The 17,281-nt window shown below is 51.5% G+C and overlaps 1 pseudogene; it reads left to right on the forward strand.

Annotated features, from left to right (window-relative positions):
- The first annotated feature begins 1,777 nt into the window (after positions 1-1,777).
- On the forward strand, positions 1,778-13,153 carry LOC133356700 (U3 small nucleolar ribonucleoprotein protein IMP4-like; annotated as a pseudogene).
- Positions 13,154-17,281: the final 4,128 nt, after the last annotated feature.

A 17,281-nucleotide genomic window follows, 5' to 3' on the forward strand; every position in this document is an offset into this window, starting at 1 on the left:
CATGTCTCGGACCGTGTTCGCGGACACAAGGCAGATCTGAAACATGGCAGAACCAATACCTCTGCCGTGGCTGACCATTGTTATAACGCTGTGGGCTCGGATCATAATGTTTTTTCCGAGACCAAGGTACTCTGCAAACCTTCAGGCAACTATCAAAGGTTTTTTCATGAAGCCATCCGGATATATAAACATAGACATTACTTCAACTGAGAAGATGGATACAAATTGAGCAATCATTGGAAGGATGTTATTAACCAGGTAAAGCCCTAACTGGTTGTGGTTGTTTCCATCATACCCGCCAGGTACGAGTAGATTTTTCCGATTTACTTTCCCCCCGTGTCCCACACTCAGCTTCCCACTTCTAGCTCCACCTACTCCCCCCCCAGCCTCACTTCTTCTCCTCCTAGTGCTCACGCAGCTCCCCTTCCCCTGCTCTACACCCCCCCCCCATTTCTCTCTCTCCCCCCTTGCTCCTCCCCCCTTTCTTACCTATGTAATAATCCTTCGGAGACGGCTTCGGAATCGGTCCTCTTTATTTTTACTTCCACACTTATTTCACTCACGCTCCGTTGTTGGCAGACAACAGAGAGTGGGCAGACTTCACACCAGCTCCCACCGCGCACGTGGCACCCGGAGCCCCCGTACGCGCGTGGCTCTCGCCCCGTTCGTTTCCCAGTCTGCTCTCGATCATTCTCTCTCACTCTCTCTTAATCCCTTCGTCACGTGGTCCCCCCGGCCAATCCTCCATGGACAGCCTCGACCGTTCTCGATGGTTCCCTGTCACTCCCGGGACCACGCCTCTCATCCGGATCCCCATTAGCTGGGGCCCCGAATGGCTGGGCCAATCACTCCTGATGACATGCCGTGATCACGCCGGGCCCACGCTCCCTATCTCAACCCTTATTGGCTACAAAGCAGGACCGGCAAGCCAATCCCCACGTGAACCCTCTATGGCTGTTATTACACCTATATAACCTCTTGCCATGGCAGCTCTCTCGCCTAATTCAGCATTTTTTATTGCTGTGGTTGTTCCACCTGATTAAGATTGCTTGTATTGCGATCGAAACGTGATTTGTTTTATTTTATTTCTACCTACGTGACGTTACCGAAAGAACAAATGAGTATAGAAATTAGTTGTCAATCTAGATTATTTAAACGTGAATAGCTAGTAGTTTCCTAATATTGGAAGAGCATTCCAGATGGCCGCAGAAGCACATTTGAAAGCCTTTGATGTTGTTTCAGTACGGAGGCCAGAGCACAGATAATTATCCCCATGCAACATGGCCACCATGAAATCCCCCATGTAACATGGCCACCGTGATGCAGTATCCAATGCAACATGATTACCATTAAGTCCCCCATGTAACATGGCCAACATGATGCAGTCTCCAATGCAACATGATTACCATTAAGTCCCCCATGTAACATGGCCACCATGATGCAGTCTCCAATGCAACATGATTACCATTAAGTCCCCCATGTAACATGGCTATCTTGACATCACCCATACAACCACCATGAAGTCTCCCATGCACCAAAGGCACTGTGACGTCCCCCATGCAACATGGCCGCCGTGATGTCCCACCATTTACCGTGGCCACTGTGACGTCCCTCATTACTGTTCTTACCTTTCGGCGATTTGGTACAGATGGAGCCGGTGCCGTCTGAGGACAGCGCACTCCACGTGGTGAAATAATTGTCGTTACTCAGAGCCTCTCCAGCTCGGCTCATCTACACACACACAAAGACAAAGGTCCACCACATAGGCTTGATTAAGATGTTGAAGCAAGTGCAGGAGGCGAGCACTGAGCCAGCATCTCTGAGATCCTGGGCTCCACATTCAGGAGGGTCCTGCCGAGATGTTGTCGGTTCTCAGCATTGAGATATTTGGCCAATATCAGATGCCATGCTTGGATTTACAATGAAAGACGCGTTGATTTTGAGGTTACACGCAGGTCAATGGGATTGTTCAAACTGTTAAGAGGAGTGATTGGGGCTCGGGCATGACGAGCCATGGCCAGGAGGGACAACAATGGCTGATAGTCAAGAATAATAACGGAGCGGCAGTCAAGGAACGAAACACATCTGAGAGGAGAGCCACCAGAGAGATGGTGCGACAAAATCGGCACTTGGTGGATTATTCCATCACAGCATCTTAGGGGTAGCAGGGTCTCAGGGAGGTAGGCATTTTCATCCATCAGTGGATAGATAACAGTGCTGTAAATGCTCACGCGTAGACAGGCAGGTACACCAACAGGATCTCGGAGAGACACTCTGATAGACGTACACACACTCAGGCGGACAAGGAGAAGCACACGCAGGTATACAGGTAGGTGCACAAGTAGAGGGGAAAACACACGTCCACCCATATTTTACCACACAATTTGAGGAGCCACACGTACCTCCATGGTAGCAACTTGCAGAGTAGGGTGTTCAGAGCTCACTGTGTCTCTCGCGCGGTCTGGGTCTCTGCGTGGAGAGCGGGAGACGGAGGCGAGGGTCACACAAAACCGACGGGGTGCGACGACAATCATGTCTAAACACGCGTCATGTCACAATGTGGACTCTCATCATCAACATGGACTCACATTATCATCACAGACTCACAACCTCACCACTCACCCATAACACAAAACACAACAAAAACAACAACGACCGCCATTCGCCACTAAGTAGCGGCAAATGCCAGGCCAGGTGCACTTTGAGACCACGTGAAATGCTGAAGGCTCACTGACAGGTCACAGGTCAGACCCAGGTGCCAAGAGTTGACTGACTGAAATGACTGTGCCAACGTGCTGCATTTTAGCCGCCCAGGTCAAAGGTCGTTGTTGTGACCGTCGCTCCTTTGTTCGGACACCAGCAACACCGCGACTAACACCACCACTAACACCACCATTAACACCACTACAAACACCACCAACACTAAAAAAGACAAAGATCCCCCATATAGCCTGAACATACTGTAGGGGCAAGTGCTGTTAGCAAGCACCTATAAAGGCCGGCATGGCACACGAGGGGGTGGGTGGCCAACACCACGCCTGGCCGCCTTTGTCTCCCTAGCGGCAATGTTTACACATCATACCAGGTACTCATTTGTGGTGGAGTCTACCTGGCCGTGAGCGGAAATCGAACCCGGGTCGCCAGGTTCGTAACGCAGCACGCTAACCACTACACTACAGCTCCCCTCAACTAACACCAGCACTAACACCACTACCATTAACACTACGAACCCCAAAAACACCACCACCAACATCAACTCCACCAACACGGCCACCACTAAAACCACCACACTAACACCACTATTATTAACACCACAAACCATCACTAATATCACCACCACCAATACCACCAACATTAACACCACCACTCCTCCTCCTGCTCGTATAGGACACCAAAGACAACGATCCGCAATAGAGCCTTAACAGGCTGTAGGGGCAAGTGCTCTTAGCCAGCAGTACGTATGAAGGCCGGCACGGTACACAAGGCGGTGGGTGGTCAGCACCAAGCCCGACCGCCTTTGTCTCCCCAGTGGCGATGTTTACGCATCGCACCAGGTACTCATTTGAGACTGAGTCGACCTGGGGGAGGGCCGGGAACGGTTCAGATTATCGTCACTGGTGTTGGCCGTGAGCGGGAATCGAACCCGGGTCACCGCTACACACAGACTCACACAGACCCACACACACGTACACAGACTCACTTAGAGACTCACACCACCACCGCCACCACTCACCCACAGCTCGGCTCCACTCCTCACCTGCTCTAGAGTTTGTCTGCGCCTCTCGAACGGCCAAACTGCCAGGGGGAAGCACGTGGCGCGAGATGCGGGGGCGGTACAAGGTAATGACGCCCCCGTGACGTAATAACCATGGGCCCCTCCCCCCACCGAAGCTCCTCCCCCCATGCCCCCAAGTCCCCCCTGTCCCTCTCCCTTCACAACCCCTCGATGCCCCCCCATGCTCCCCCACGACCCCCCTGCCCATGCTGCCCCCCATCGCGACCCCCCATGCCCCCCCTCGCGACCCCCCAATGCCCCCCATGGCCCCACCTGCCCCCCCTTGCGACCCCCCCATGCCCCCCGCTCCGCCCCCACGGCCCCCCCTCGCGACCCCCCCCCCCTTGCCCCCCCTGCCCCTCCCTACACACACAGAGACTCACACACAGACTCACTTAGAGAGACTCACACCACCACCACCACCACTCACCCACAGCTCGGCTCCAATCCTCACCTGCTCTAGAGGTTGTCCGCGCCTCTCGAACGGCCAAACTGCCGGAGGGAAGCACGTGGCGCGAGATGCGGCGTGACGTAATAGCCATTAGCTCCTCCCCCCACCTAAGCTCCTCCCCCCATGCTCCCCCTTGCCCTCCCTGCCCCTCCTCCTTCACAACCCCCATGCCCCCCCACGACCCCCCCACGACCACCTCCCATGCTCCCCCCTGGTAAGTTCAAGTTAATTTAATAGGTATAGCCCTGTGAGCCATTCGGCTCTTGAATCGGGTGCAACCGCAACAAACAAAAAACAAAAACATGAACAAAAAACATCTTAAAGTGAATATGTGACTGAGTGCAAATAGAAAATCCAAGAAAACACAGCAAAATATTGCAGAAAAAACACCGTACACCAACGCTGTGTGCAAAAATCCCAGTGGGATGCGAGTCAAACAACAACAACCACAAGACAACTTAGATTAAGGCCATCCGTCTAACTCTGTACTACAACAAACAAATATGGCTAAACCAATACACTTTTCGCAATCACCACAATAAAGCAATGAAAGCAATGAAACAGTGATCATAGGAACTGTGACGGAATTTTCACAATAAATGACATAAACAACATGTACTACCAAAACCCTGCAGCCATAGCTGGCTGCATGAGTCACTCCACAACAGCAGGAGCATCAATCGGAGTATTTGGTTTCCCGCTCGCGGCCACCGTCAGTGGGTCGCGAAAGCGGCGGCTCGCTGGGCCTCCTCTACGTCGACTCAGCCTGAAGGTGAGAACCTCGCGCGGTGTGCACACATCAGCAGTGGCGGCAGTGGTTCGGGGGGACAGAGGAGGCGCCTGGCCCACAGCCGTCACGTTCTAGACGCCTGCTGAGTTCACGGCGCTGCTTCAAGCAGAGCCCGGCCCTGCTGCTGATGATGATGATGATGAGGCGCTGATGGTGGAAACCGGCCCCAGAGTGGCCCTCGTGTTGAGCCGTAGCGGATGAAAGGCACTCCCAGACGGCCGTGTGTTTTTATCTCTGGAGGGACGGTGGTTATACTTGTGGTTATGTAGCTGGTGGTTGTGGTTATATTTGTGATGGTGGTTATGGTCGCAGTGATTGTGGTTATATTTGTTGTGGTTATAACCCGCGATGTATTTCGTCGCGGATGGATGCCGCCGCGTGCAGGAGTTGGGCGAGGCGGGAGTGAGCCACCCGACGGTGCTGAGCCGCCGGGCGGCGGGCAGTGTGCAGCTCGGCCGGCGGCGCTTCTCCTCCCCCCTCCGGGGCTGCCAACCCCGGTGCTGTTGAGTCGTCCTCCTCTTCCTCCGGAGCCCTGGTACGAGTTTCTCTTCGCGTATCCATAATAGCGATTCAGATAACTATTTGGCTACTTCTGACGCCAGTTGTAGTGGGTAGAACGGACAGCGAGACTTCTTACCGAAAGAACCAAAGAGTATGAACTTATATGGTTTATTTAACCTATTTTTAGTGGTTTGCTATCCTTCCCTTTGCACTCCTATCGTTTTTGTATTGTTTGTTGTTGTGACGTTATGACCACGTGCCCCCTACTGGCACATCTGTGATCAAAGAGCTTTATAGCTCATCGGATTCCTCCGGCACAGAATCAATACCGATTCTGATGATACCGTAATGAACACGTTTGAATCGATTCGCGTTCTTCGCTTTACAAAAATAGTCGTGGAAGCGATTCTTGTGGAATCTGTTCTCGTGGGATCGAATCATCGATATTAATTACAGAGATTAATCAACGACGTCGCTAGGTGCATCGTGGTGCCGCACTCAGAGTGCAAGCTCGTGGTTTGTTGCTGTTCGCTGCTGCATCTTCGTCTGGGCTTGCTTCTCCGATTCAGCGCGGTTGGCTGCGTACGGTGCGAAAGAAGTTTGCGTCTTCTTCTGGAGACACGTGCCACGCGTCGGCTGATTGTTATTTAAAAACTATAAACTAAACTATTAAGCTATATTTTTACCAGGTAAGGCCCCACTGAGCTATGTAGCTTTATTTTTTCAGAAGCCACCTGGCCATCACAAATGATAGCCTACGGGATTTTGTGTCGGTGGGAGCGGTGGTGTAGCACAATAGGGGGCACAGGTGGTGCATCGGCCAGTCATCTCAGTCAGGCAACCAGTGGCAACCTGGGTTTATCTGTCCGTGACCTGCTGCCAGCGGGCGTTCGACGCTTCACGTGGCCTTAACGTGCACGTAGCGAATGGCGGTTGTTGTTGCTGGTCGTCTCGCGGTTAGCGCTACGCTGCACTACGAACCCAGCGACCCGAGTTTGATTCCCGCTCACGGCCAACACCGGTGACTATTCCGTTCCTGGGCCTCCCTGAGGTCGACTCAGCCTCAAATGAGTACCTGGTGCATTGTATAAACATCGCCACTGGGGAGAAAAAGGCGGCCGGATGTGGTGCTGGCCACACACCCCCCATCGTGTATCAAAGGTGCTGCTCGCTAACAGCACTTGCACCCGACAGTCCGTCGAAGGCTACACGGGGGATCTTTGTCTTTGTTTGGTGGTGCAGCTGAGGAGGCGCAACTGCACGGCGAGTACCTCTACCGCAAGGCGCACGAGGCCAAGAAGATCCTCGTGGAGGAGAAGGCGTGGCTCAAGAGGGCGCTCGATGATAACGGGCAGCGAGACAGATCTAGAGACGGGCTCGCGACGACGAGACGGACGAGAGACAGCGAGACAGACTAGAGACGATGATACGCGCAAGACAGACTAGAGAGGTATCTAGAGACAATGAGACATGCAAGACGGACTAAGATGGGACAAGATGGTCTGACGATACAGGCGAGAAGACAACAGCGCTTGGAAAGCGTTTCCGAATGAATCCATGCATGCGCATTATTTTTCTTCCTTGTTAATTCTCCCCCCCCCCGCCTGCCCCTCACCCACTGCCTGCCTCCCCCATCCCCCTGACGTCACCGTAGAAAACCTGGTGCTGCCCACGGACCTGCGGCGGGAGGTGCTTGAACTCCAGAAGGCCGCGGAGTTCGACGACCAGGGAGTGGAGGATGAGCTCACATCCCTCACCATCGCGTCTCCTCGCGTCTCTCACTCTCTTCCTTCCTGCGAGACTCCCAAGGCAGGGGGAGAAGCGTCACGCCGAGTCGGCGCGCATCCCCGGCTCGCCGTAGGTCCTTCCTGCCGAGCGGTGGCACCGCGTTTTTCCGCGGAGGTTCGCGGTTCGAGAACGGCGGGCCCCCAACCCCCCGACCGGTTTAATGGGATTAATGCTGCAGTTGCGTTGACTGTAAATACCGCACGGCGATTGCTTCCCAAGTGGACGTTGAAAAATCTCGTGGCGTGAACACGGAAAAGAGTCGGCCCTGTGAAGTGTGTGGTGGTGGCGTAAATTTTGGTCGGCTGTCGAATGAAAGCGGTGGTCACAGCACCTTCCAATATTGAAGTATGACAACTGATCACCTACCCTCTCTGTCTCCCCCCCCCCCTGCCCCATTTACACCCTCTGTCTATCCACCTCCCCCCCCCCGTGCCGGTAGGAGTGAGCAGCCACATGGATGACGAGTACCGCTGGGCCGGCGTGAAGGACCCACGTATCATGGTGATGACCTCGCGTGACCCCAGCTCCCTCCTCAAGCAGTTCACCAAGGTGCAGGCTCGGGGCTATAGGGTTCGAGGTCAGGTGGCGCATGAGGGACGTGTGTCCCCGTGTATTGCGTGTCTACAAGCGCGCAAAGACAGAGGTCCCCCATATAGCCTTAACAGGCTCTTGGGACAGGTGCTGTTTGCGAGGGGGTGGGTGGCCAGCACCACGACTGGCCGCCTTTATCTCTATAGTAGTGATGTTTATACACCGCACTAGGTACTCATTTGAGGCTGAGTCGACCTAGAGGAGGCCCAGGACCAGTTCAGATAATCGCCACTGGTGTTGGCCATGAACGGAAATCGACCTCGGGTCGCCAGGTTTGTGGCGCAACAAGCTAACCGCGAAGCTACCGCACACACACACACACGTGTTCTCTATCGGCTTTAGAATCAGTTCCTTGCACCTCGCACAAGCCGTGTCGACCAATCATGGGGCTTGTGCAGTGTGAGACAACTCGCATCCGTTGAGTTAACCGGAAAAAATGTGGTTATTGGTGAAAGGTGGAGTCCGTGTGGGGGGGTGGTCGTCAGTGGTGGAACGTTGGACACTTTGGTTTGGTGCGTGCAGCGTTTCTCAACCTCATTCCTCGCGATTCAGTCCGCCTTATCCCGATGACCGATCCCTTCCATTTATCGAAAAATGTATCTACTGGCCCACTAAGCACAGGACGGTCGGTGGTCATGGGAAAGATGTACCATTGGGGGTGCCGCTGTGGCGAGATGTTAACTACCTCACCTGGTATACAGGAGGTCGCAGGTTCAATCCTGACCCTTGATGCCTGCTGTCCTCCGGTTTTTCCCTCCGCATTTAGAATTGACGTCCGTTTAAGAGTATTTGGCCGCTATAAATTTCCACATGACAATAAGCCTCTTAGTTGAGCTCTGATTTGTGGCCAGGTCGCTTCTGTAAAAGAGCTGCATAGCACAGTGGGCCTTACCTGGTAAAATAAAAATAGTAAAGTTTTTCCAATGGTGCATCCCAGTTGTACTAACACGGGAATTGGCGACCCTGTATACCGGCACGGCTTGGCTTCCGCAATGGAAAAAACAAACAACACAACCTGAGTCTGATGCAGTGGGGGGGCGGGGAGGTGGGGGGCGGGTAGGTGGGGGGACAAAGGCAGCGTGGCCGGGACGGACGCCGGTGGGACGAGCGGACTCGGCGAGTGACCGCTTGGTGTCATGTTACCACACCACCACCACCACACTCCCACCGCCACCACAGGAGATGAAGCTGATCCTGCCGAACGCTCAGCGGATGAACCGCTGAAGCCACAAGCTGGAGGCGCTGGTGCGGGCGTGCCGCGCCAACGCCGTCACCGACTTCATTGTCCTGCATGAGCACCGCGGTATGCCAGGCACGCACACGCACCGCAGTAGACAAAGCTCCCCCGTGTAGCCTTTAACAGACTGTCAGGGCAAGTGCTGTTTGTCTAGTGACCTACGAAGGCTCGCACGGTACACGGCGGGTTGGGTGGTGTGGTCATTACCGCATCTGGCCCCCTTTGTCTCCCCACTGTCGATGCTTGGACACACCGGAAATTGAACTCGGGTCACCGGATTCGTAGTGTAATGAGATAGCTGCTCTGCTGCCACTCCCCAGTGTGATGCGGTGCAACAGACGGGGGATGGCGGTGTATTTAACTGTGTGTACGATGTGCGGTGTGTAGTATGACGCTGCAGACGGGGGATTGCGATGTCTTAACTGTGTGTGCGGTGTGGTGTGGTATGATGCCGCAGATGGAATGGCAGTGTGTCTAACTCCAGTACGCTATCTGTGTGACGCACGTGGTGTGTCAAACTCTCTGGCGTGCTGTCCATGTGACACGTGGTACGATGCTACAGACGGGATGGTGATGTGCCACCTGCCGCTGGGCCCCACGGCGTACTTGACGCTCTCGAGCCTGGTGATGCGGCACGACATCCCGGACGTGGGCACGATGTCCGAGGCGTTCCCGCACCTCGTGATGCACAACTTCACGTCGCGACTCGGAAAGAGGGTGCGTGCGGGCACCGTGCCAGTCTCACCCACATCTTTCTCCCCCCCCCCCCCCAAACACGAAGATCCCTCGTATAGCCTATAACCCTTTCTCATTTCGATGATGTAAATATACGTCGTCGAAACGGAACCGTAAGAAAAACTCAAGTACGTCTTCTGACCTGAAGACATACCGAGGCTCCATAAGGCCATGCGGGAGGGCGTGTGGCAGTTTTGTTCCATCGAGTACCGGTCGTGTCACTACGGTTCTCTGCGGTGAGGGCAACTTCATTTAAAAACAGCAGCGCTACGCCTCTATAAATACAATTAACGCTGAGCTGCTCGCTCGTACCGAAATTCAGCGGTGAACATGACACCTACCACCCGGCAACTTGTAGATGTCTCAGAACCGGAAAGGGTGAGCAGACTTTTGGGCCAGGTGCTGTGTGCCCACCCCCACCCCCTTGCCAACGAAGGTCTAAAGCGTTTTATTCATCAGCTTCATCGGTCCGTCTGTCTAAGGGGTGGTCATCACGAGGACTTGCGTAGAGATGATCCTGTATGAAAGAAGCCGGAGTGTAAAGTCGTGTTGCTGGTAGGGGCTCGGCACCACAATCACCGCCACCGTCATCAGGCGCGACTTTGTGTCGCGACAAGACGTGCCTCACTGAGCCGCGTAGCTTTTTCAGAAGCGACCTGGCTATGACAAACGATAGCTCAACGAAGTGGCTTATCATCATCAAATGGAAATTTATAGCAGCCGAATACTCCAAACCAGGGGCGGTTTCTTCATTAGGGCGATTGGGCGACGCACCACCAATGTCATTCAACCACAGAGTCACGCTAGCCGTCACTGTGCCTCTGGATATAGTCCAATCAGCGTCATGCTACGTTCTGTGGAGTACCGCCTCTTTTTGTGCGATTTCCCTCCAGCTGAGAATCGCCCCGAGTGGTCCCATAGACTTACATTCAAAGATGTTTTTTTTCTAACGGGGGCGCTGCAATGCATTCCCTATGGCTTCCGGGAGGGCTCGCCCTAACGTGCTTACGTCATCATACGTGCTTACGTCATCATACGTAAGCACGTTTCATCCAACAATATAATTTGTCGCCACCTAGTGGAATCTTTAATAAAAGAAACTTGAGTGGTTTGTTTTAATAGTGAGTATAGAAACAAACAAGATGTATTGTAAGAGTCACTTTATTTTTCATTAATATTAAAGAAGTGAAGTTTCCTTTACATGCTTAAGCTGTTAATTTATCCATTGCATGGGTGGACCTTATCCTTATCAATCATCCAGACATTTGCCCCCCCTGAGAGATTTTGCAGGAGCCGCCACTGCTCCAAACGCCTGATGTTGATTCTAAACTTGGAGGGAATAACCGGAGGGCCTGGAGAAAAATCCACGCGACCATGGGGAGAACATACAAACTCCAAATATACAGCAGGCATCAGGTTCAGGATCGCACCCACGGCTCCTGTATACCAGGCGAGGTAGTTAACATCTCGCCACGGCAGCGCTAAATTATTGCGAGTTTAATGTGCCCGGGAGACCAACCCGACGTGGCATGTACGTATGTTGAACTTTTTTCACACCGTACATAGCCAACCTGGCTAATTGGAGGTGCAGAGGAAGGACAACAAACTAAACACAACAAGCATTTCTAAAGAAATTAGTTTCCAATCTAGATTTAAAAGCGCATAGCTCCCAGAAATCCAGACTCATATAGAACCACAGAGACCCATACTCATGTATGTATGTATGTTGAACTTCTTTCGCACCGTACGTAGACCGACCGTGCTAATCGGAGGTGCCAGTGGGGGGGGGAGGACGAGGAATCTCCGCATGCGCGCGCCCGATAGTTACCCTCGGCGTGTTTTACCCCGTCTCTCTCGTGGCGAGAGCAGGTGTCGAATAACCTCCGGTACCTGTTCCCTGTGCCCAAGGAAGATAGCCGGCGCATCATCATGCTCGCCAAAGACGACGACTACATCTCGTTCAGGTGCGCTGCCGCCGCGCCTCCTCGCAACGTCTCGGTCGTCGTCGTCGTCCGCTGTCCGTCGCCGATGGGTCTGCCGCAGCGTTCTTCATTGCAAGGCCCACCACGAGCCACTTGGGGGCCCTGGTGGCCTTGAGTGCAGACCCCGACAATGCACATATGTGAAACTAAACTATTTTGATGTTGCGATGTGATTTGACCCAACTAGTTCATTTGCGGGTTGTTTTACAAACTGTAAATTTTCACCGTAACGCAGGCATGCCGCGGTGGTGAGATGTTGACGGCTTCGCCAGGTATACAGGTCATAGGTTCGATCCCGACCCTCACGCCTATATATTCGGAGTTTGCATGTTCTCCTCCTGGTCGCATGGATTTTTCTCCGGGCCCTCCGGGTTTTTCCCTCCACATTTAAAAACTTGAATTTAGAGTATTTGGCAGCTATACATTTTTATGTGAAGAGCTACATAGCTCAGTAGTAAAATAAAAATAGTTTCGTTTTACTTGAGTTTTCGAGCATGGGCACAGAGTTTTTATTTAACGCCATCTCTGAGCTGACGGCGCGTAATGCTGTTCATTTGTTTATGCATCCGCAGTTTTTAACAGGGCGAGTGCTGGCTCTAACTGGCAAACGTCTGCTAGGACGCGTAATGAGAGTCCAGCACCGTCCGTGTGACTTGCCGCGACCCCTCCTGTGACTTCTGTGCCCCCCCCCCCCCCTCCCAACAGGCACCACGTCTACAAGCGCGACGGCAAGGACATCGAGTTGAAGGAGGTGGGACCGTGATTCAAGATGAAGTGTAAGTCTGCTTGACACGTTCCAGCTCGTCTCCACTTTACACCCCTGCGGAGGTGGTGGAAAATCCTTGTGGACGTCCCTACGAAGTGGTCGACCCCAGGGAGGATGATGGGCTTGAATGTAAGAGTCTAGCATCGGGCCGCGCGGCCCGCAAGTGACTTGCAGAGCGGGTCGGAACTTGAGTCGGTGGGGTCGCTGCTCTGGTCGCATTCGCTGTGCCGTGACCTGACCCGCATTCCCCCACCCCCGATGCGATGTGTAAATTTAAAGATGACCGGGCGTAATGCTGGCCACCCACACCCACCCCTTCGTGTGCCATGCTGGCTTTCCTACGTGCTAATAAACGAACAGCGCTTTTCCCACACGGTCTTAAAGGCTACATGGGGGGGGGTCTTTGCCTTCGTGTATCGCGCAGTCTACGAGATTAAACTGGGCACGCTGGACAACGCGGCCACCGCCGAGGTGGAGTGGCCCTGGCGACTGTACATGAACACGGCGAAGAAGCGGAAGTTCCTGAGCGTGGATTGAGGGGGGGGGCAACTTCTCCCCCCCCCCAACACTGCGGGCTTGGGGGGAGGAGCGGTGGGGTGGGGTGTTTGTCCCTGAAAACCCGGAGTTGGAGTCAACTCGCGGCGCTCTCCGCCGAGGCTCGAGGCGTTGAGGAGAGTTCGCCGTGTGGATAGGGCAGTGCGTGAATTGCTGTTCCAACCCTCGTCACACACACGCATCATACACGTCACACACACATTGCGGATGTACATTTATCAAACACAAACATGCACATCTTCGCATGCGTCGCAGAGACGCACACAATTGCACAAAAAGACAAAAGTACCCCGTATCGCCGTTAACAGATTGCTGGGGCAAGTGCTGTTAGCGGGTAGCACCTATGATGGCCGGCATGGCACAGAAGTGGGTGGGTGGCCAGCCCCACGTCTGGCTGCCTTTGTCTCCCCAGGTTTGAGATGTTATACACACCACACCACGTACTCAGATGGCTGAGTTCGTAGGGCGCTAACTGCTGCACCACCGCTCCCCAAACGGTGTACACAAACATACACGTGTACACAAAACGAAATTAACATTTATTTAAGTAAAAAAAAAGAAAATACCAAGTCAGGCAGATGGAGAAAGTGGCGTGTCGTTGTGCATGTGTAGATATGAAAAACTGCCATAAATAAATAATATTTTTGGGAAGTCACAAGCGCCTTACATCACATCTCGACCATTTGAATGGACATCCCCCCCCCCCTCTGTGGCACAAAATAAACTAACAAAACTAATCTATTTTTATTTTACCAGGTAAGGCCCACTGCTATGCAGCTCTTTTCCAGAAGCGACCTGGCCACAAATGAAATACCCATGAAGTGGCTTGTCACGGAGCAATTTATAGCAGCCAAATACTCTTAAACACATGTTTCTGAATGTGGAGGGAAAACCCGAAGAACCCAGAGAAAAATACACGCGGCCACGGGGAGAACAATACGCTTCTCATCCGTGAAGCACTTCCCTTTAATGAGGCGCTGCTGGTGGAGATCGTCTCTGAGGCACTTCTGCTCTGTGCGGCACTCCACCCTGGCAAGGCGCTGCATCTCAAAGAGGTGCTCCTCTACCACGAGGCGTTTCTCCGTGGCAAGGTCCTTCTCCTTGAGACGCTTCACCCCGCTGACCACAGGAATATTCAGACATGCACATGCAAACACACATTCATACCCTCATAATCAACGTTTTTGTGTTAGATCGCGTTATTTATAAATGTGTCGTAACCTTCCACCACCCGACATGGCCAATCATCAAAAAAGTGTCACGTTGACAAAAGACAAATAGTTCACTACTTTAGCCCACCGGTGTGTTGAAGCGTGAAACCACAACATTTACAAAAAAAAAACTGGAAATGTTGTGGATTCACTCTTCAACACACCGGTGGGCTAAAGTAGTGAACTATTTGTCTATTTGTCAACGCGACACTTTTTTGCTGATTGGCCATGTCGGGTGGTGGAAGGTTACGACACATTTATAAATAACGTGATCTAACACAAAAATGTTTATTATGAATAATACTGGTCGCGAAAGCCTCTGTGTTAAAAATTCATACCCACAGGCACGCAAACATAAGACGTGCACATAAACACAAATGCATACTCACACATCTATGTACAGATGCAGACATCCACATTCACTCATTCAAGCTTGCTTAGCACACACATGAATATACACTATCACCTGATGTTAACATAACACCTTATCCATCAATACTTTTATCACATTGTACGTGTAGCCCTAACCCCTAAATATCCCAACCCCTACAGAATCAAAATACATGTTACATCCTCACAAACCCCATACATGCACTTAAGGCTGTGAGCGACTGCGAAGATTTCATAGCAATTGTTGTCAACAATCATCACTGCAATAGTTTCCACAGAATGCTCCATTATAAAGATCTGGTAGCCCACTATAGTGCCCATGTAGTGCCCATAATGGGCAACTGGGATGGAACTTCAAAATCAACTAACAGACAATTAATGTGACTGATTTATATAATTCTGTCATTGGTAATAAATTACCACTTCAAGTGCTTGCATGAGTGGGATGGTGGAGAGATGGTGTTATTTGGAGAGGTCAAGTAGTGGAATGTTCTCGAGAGATGGTGTCTTGTGATGGTATACAGTGAGGGAAAAAAGTATTTGATCCCCTGCTGATTTTGTACGTTTGCCCACTGGCAAAGAAATGATCAGTCTATAATTTTAATGGTAGTTTTATTTGAACAGTGAGAGACAGAACAACAAAATCCAGAAAAACTAATGTCAAAAATGTTATTAATTGATTTGCATTTTAATTTGGGAAATAAGTATTTGACCCCTCTGCAAAACATGACTTAGTACTTGGTGGCAAAACCCTTGTTGGCAATCACAGAGGTCGGACGTTTCTTGTAGTTGGCCAACAGGTTTGCACACATCTCAGGAGGGATTTTGTTCCACTCCTCTTTGCAGATCTTCTCCAAGTCATTAAGGTTTCGAGGCTGACGATTGGCAACTCGAACCTTCAGCTCCCTCCACAGATTTTCTATGGGATTAAGGTCTGGAGACTGGCTAGGCCACTCCAGCACCTTAATGTGCTTCTTCTTGAGCCACTCCTTTGTTGCCTTGGTCGTGTGTTTTGGGTCATTGTCATGCTGGAATACCCATCCACGACCCATTTTCAATGCCCTGGCTGAGGTAAGGAGGTTCTCACCCAAGATTTGACGGTACATGATCCCTTCCATCGTCCCTTTGATGCGGTGAAGTTGTCCTGTCCCCTTAGCAGAAAAACACCCCCAAAGCATGTTTCCACCTCCATGTTTGACAGTGGGGATGGTGTTCTTGCGGTCATAGGCAGCATTCCTCATCCAAACACGGCGAGTTGAGTTGATCCCAAACAGCTCCATTTTGGTCTCATCTGACCACAATACTTTCACCCAATTGTCCTCTGAATCATTCATATGTTCATTGGCAAACTTCAGACGGGCATGTAAATGTGCTTTCTTGAGCAGGGGGACCTTGCGGGCGCTGCAGGATTTCAGTCCTTCATGGCGTAGTGTGTTACCAACTGTTTTCTTGGTGACTATGGTCCCAGCTGCCTTGAGATCATTGACAAGATCCTCTTGTGTAGTTCTGGGCTGATTCCTCACCGTTCTCATGATCGTTGCAACTCCACGAGGTGAGATCTTGCATGGAGCCCCAGGCCGAGGGAGATTGACAGTTCGTTTGTGTTTCTTACATTTGCGAATAATCGCACCAACTGTTGTCACCTTCTCACCAAGCTGCTTGGCGATGGTCTTGTAGCCCATTCCAGCCTTGTATAGGTCTACAATCTTGTCCCTGACATCCTTGGGGAGCTCTTTGGTCTTGGCCATGGTGGAGAGTTTGGAATCTGATTGATTGCTTCTGTGAACAGGTGTCTTTTATACAGGTAACAAGCTGAGATTAGGAGCACTCCCTTTAAGAGTGTGCTCCTAAAATCAGCTCGTTACCTGTATAAAAGACACCTGGGAGCCAGAAATCTTTCTGATTGAGAGGGGGTCAAATACTTATTTCCCTCATTAAAATGCAAATCAATTTATACAATTTTTGACATGCGTTTTTCTGGATTTTTGTTGTTGTTATTCTTCTCACTCTTCAAATAAACCTACCATTAAAATTAGACTGATAATTTATTTTTCAGTGGGCAAACGCACAAAATCAGCAGGAGATCAAATACTTTTTTTCCCTCACTGTAGAGACACGATGAGGCTCTATGATGGTGCATTTAATTGGCCGTGGTGGTGTGGTGTCTTGAGAAAGGTAATGTGGAGAGATGGTGTAGTGATATTTTGGTGTGATGGTGTGCTAGTTTTGGAGAAAATGTTGTGTGTTTGGCCCCCACAGACCCCACCACCTTTGGGGAGTGATGCTTGTAGCAACTTTGGCCTGGGAAAGGGTCCACCTCATCCATGTCCCCTCACGTGGTCGACTGGCACGACGAGTCCCGGCCTACAAAGAACAAAAAATTAATTCAAACGACGAGTAATGAATTAGAGAACGAAGGACGTGGAGTTTCACAGAACTAATTTTAAGATCGCTGTAATTGCCTCTTACCACACAACAGGACCTGCTATTGAGAAATATTGATCACATG

The sequence above is a fragment of the Lethenteron reissneri genome, chromosome 55, assembly GCF_015708825.2.
Source record: "Lethenteron reissneri isolate LAM-NWPU_2019-01 chromosome 55, ASM1570882v1, whole genome shotgun sequence".
Classification (NCBI taxonomy): domain Eukaryota; kingdom Metazoa; phylum Chordata; class Hyperoartia; order Petromyzontiformes; family Petromyzontidae; genus Lethenteron; species Lethenteron reissneri.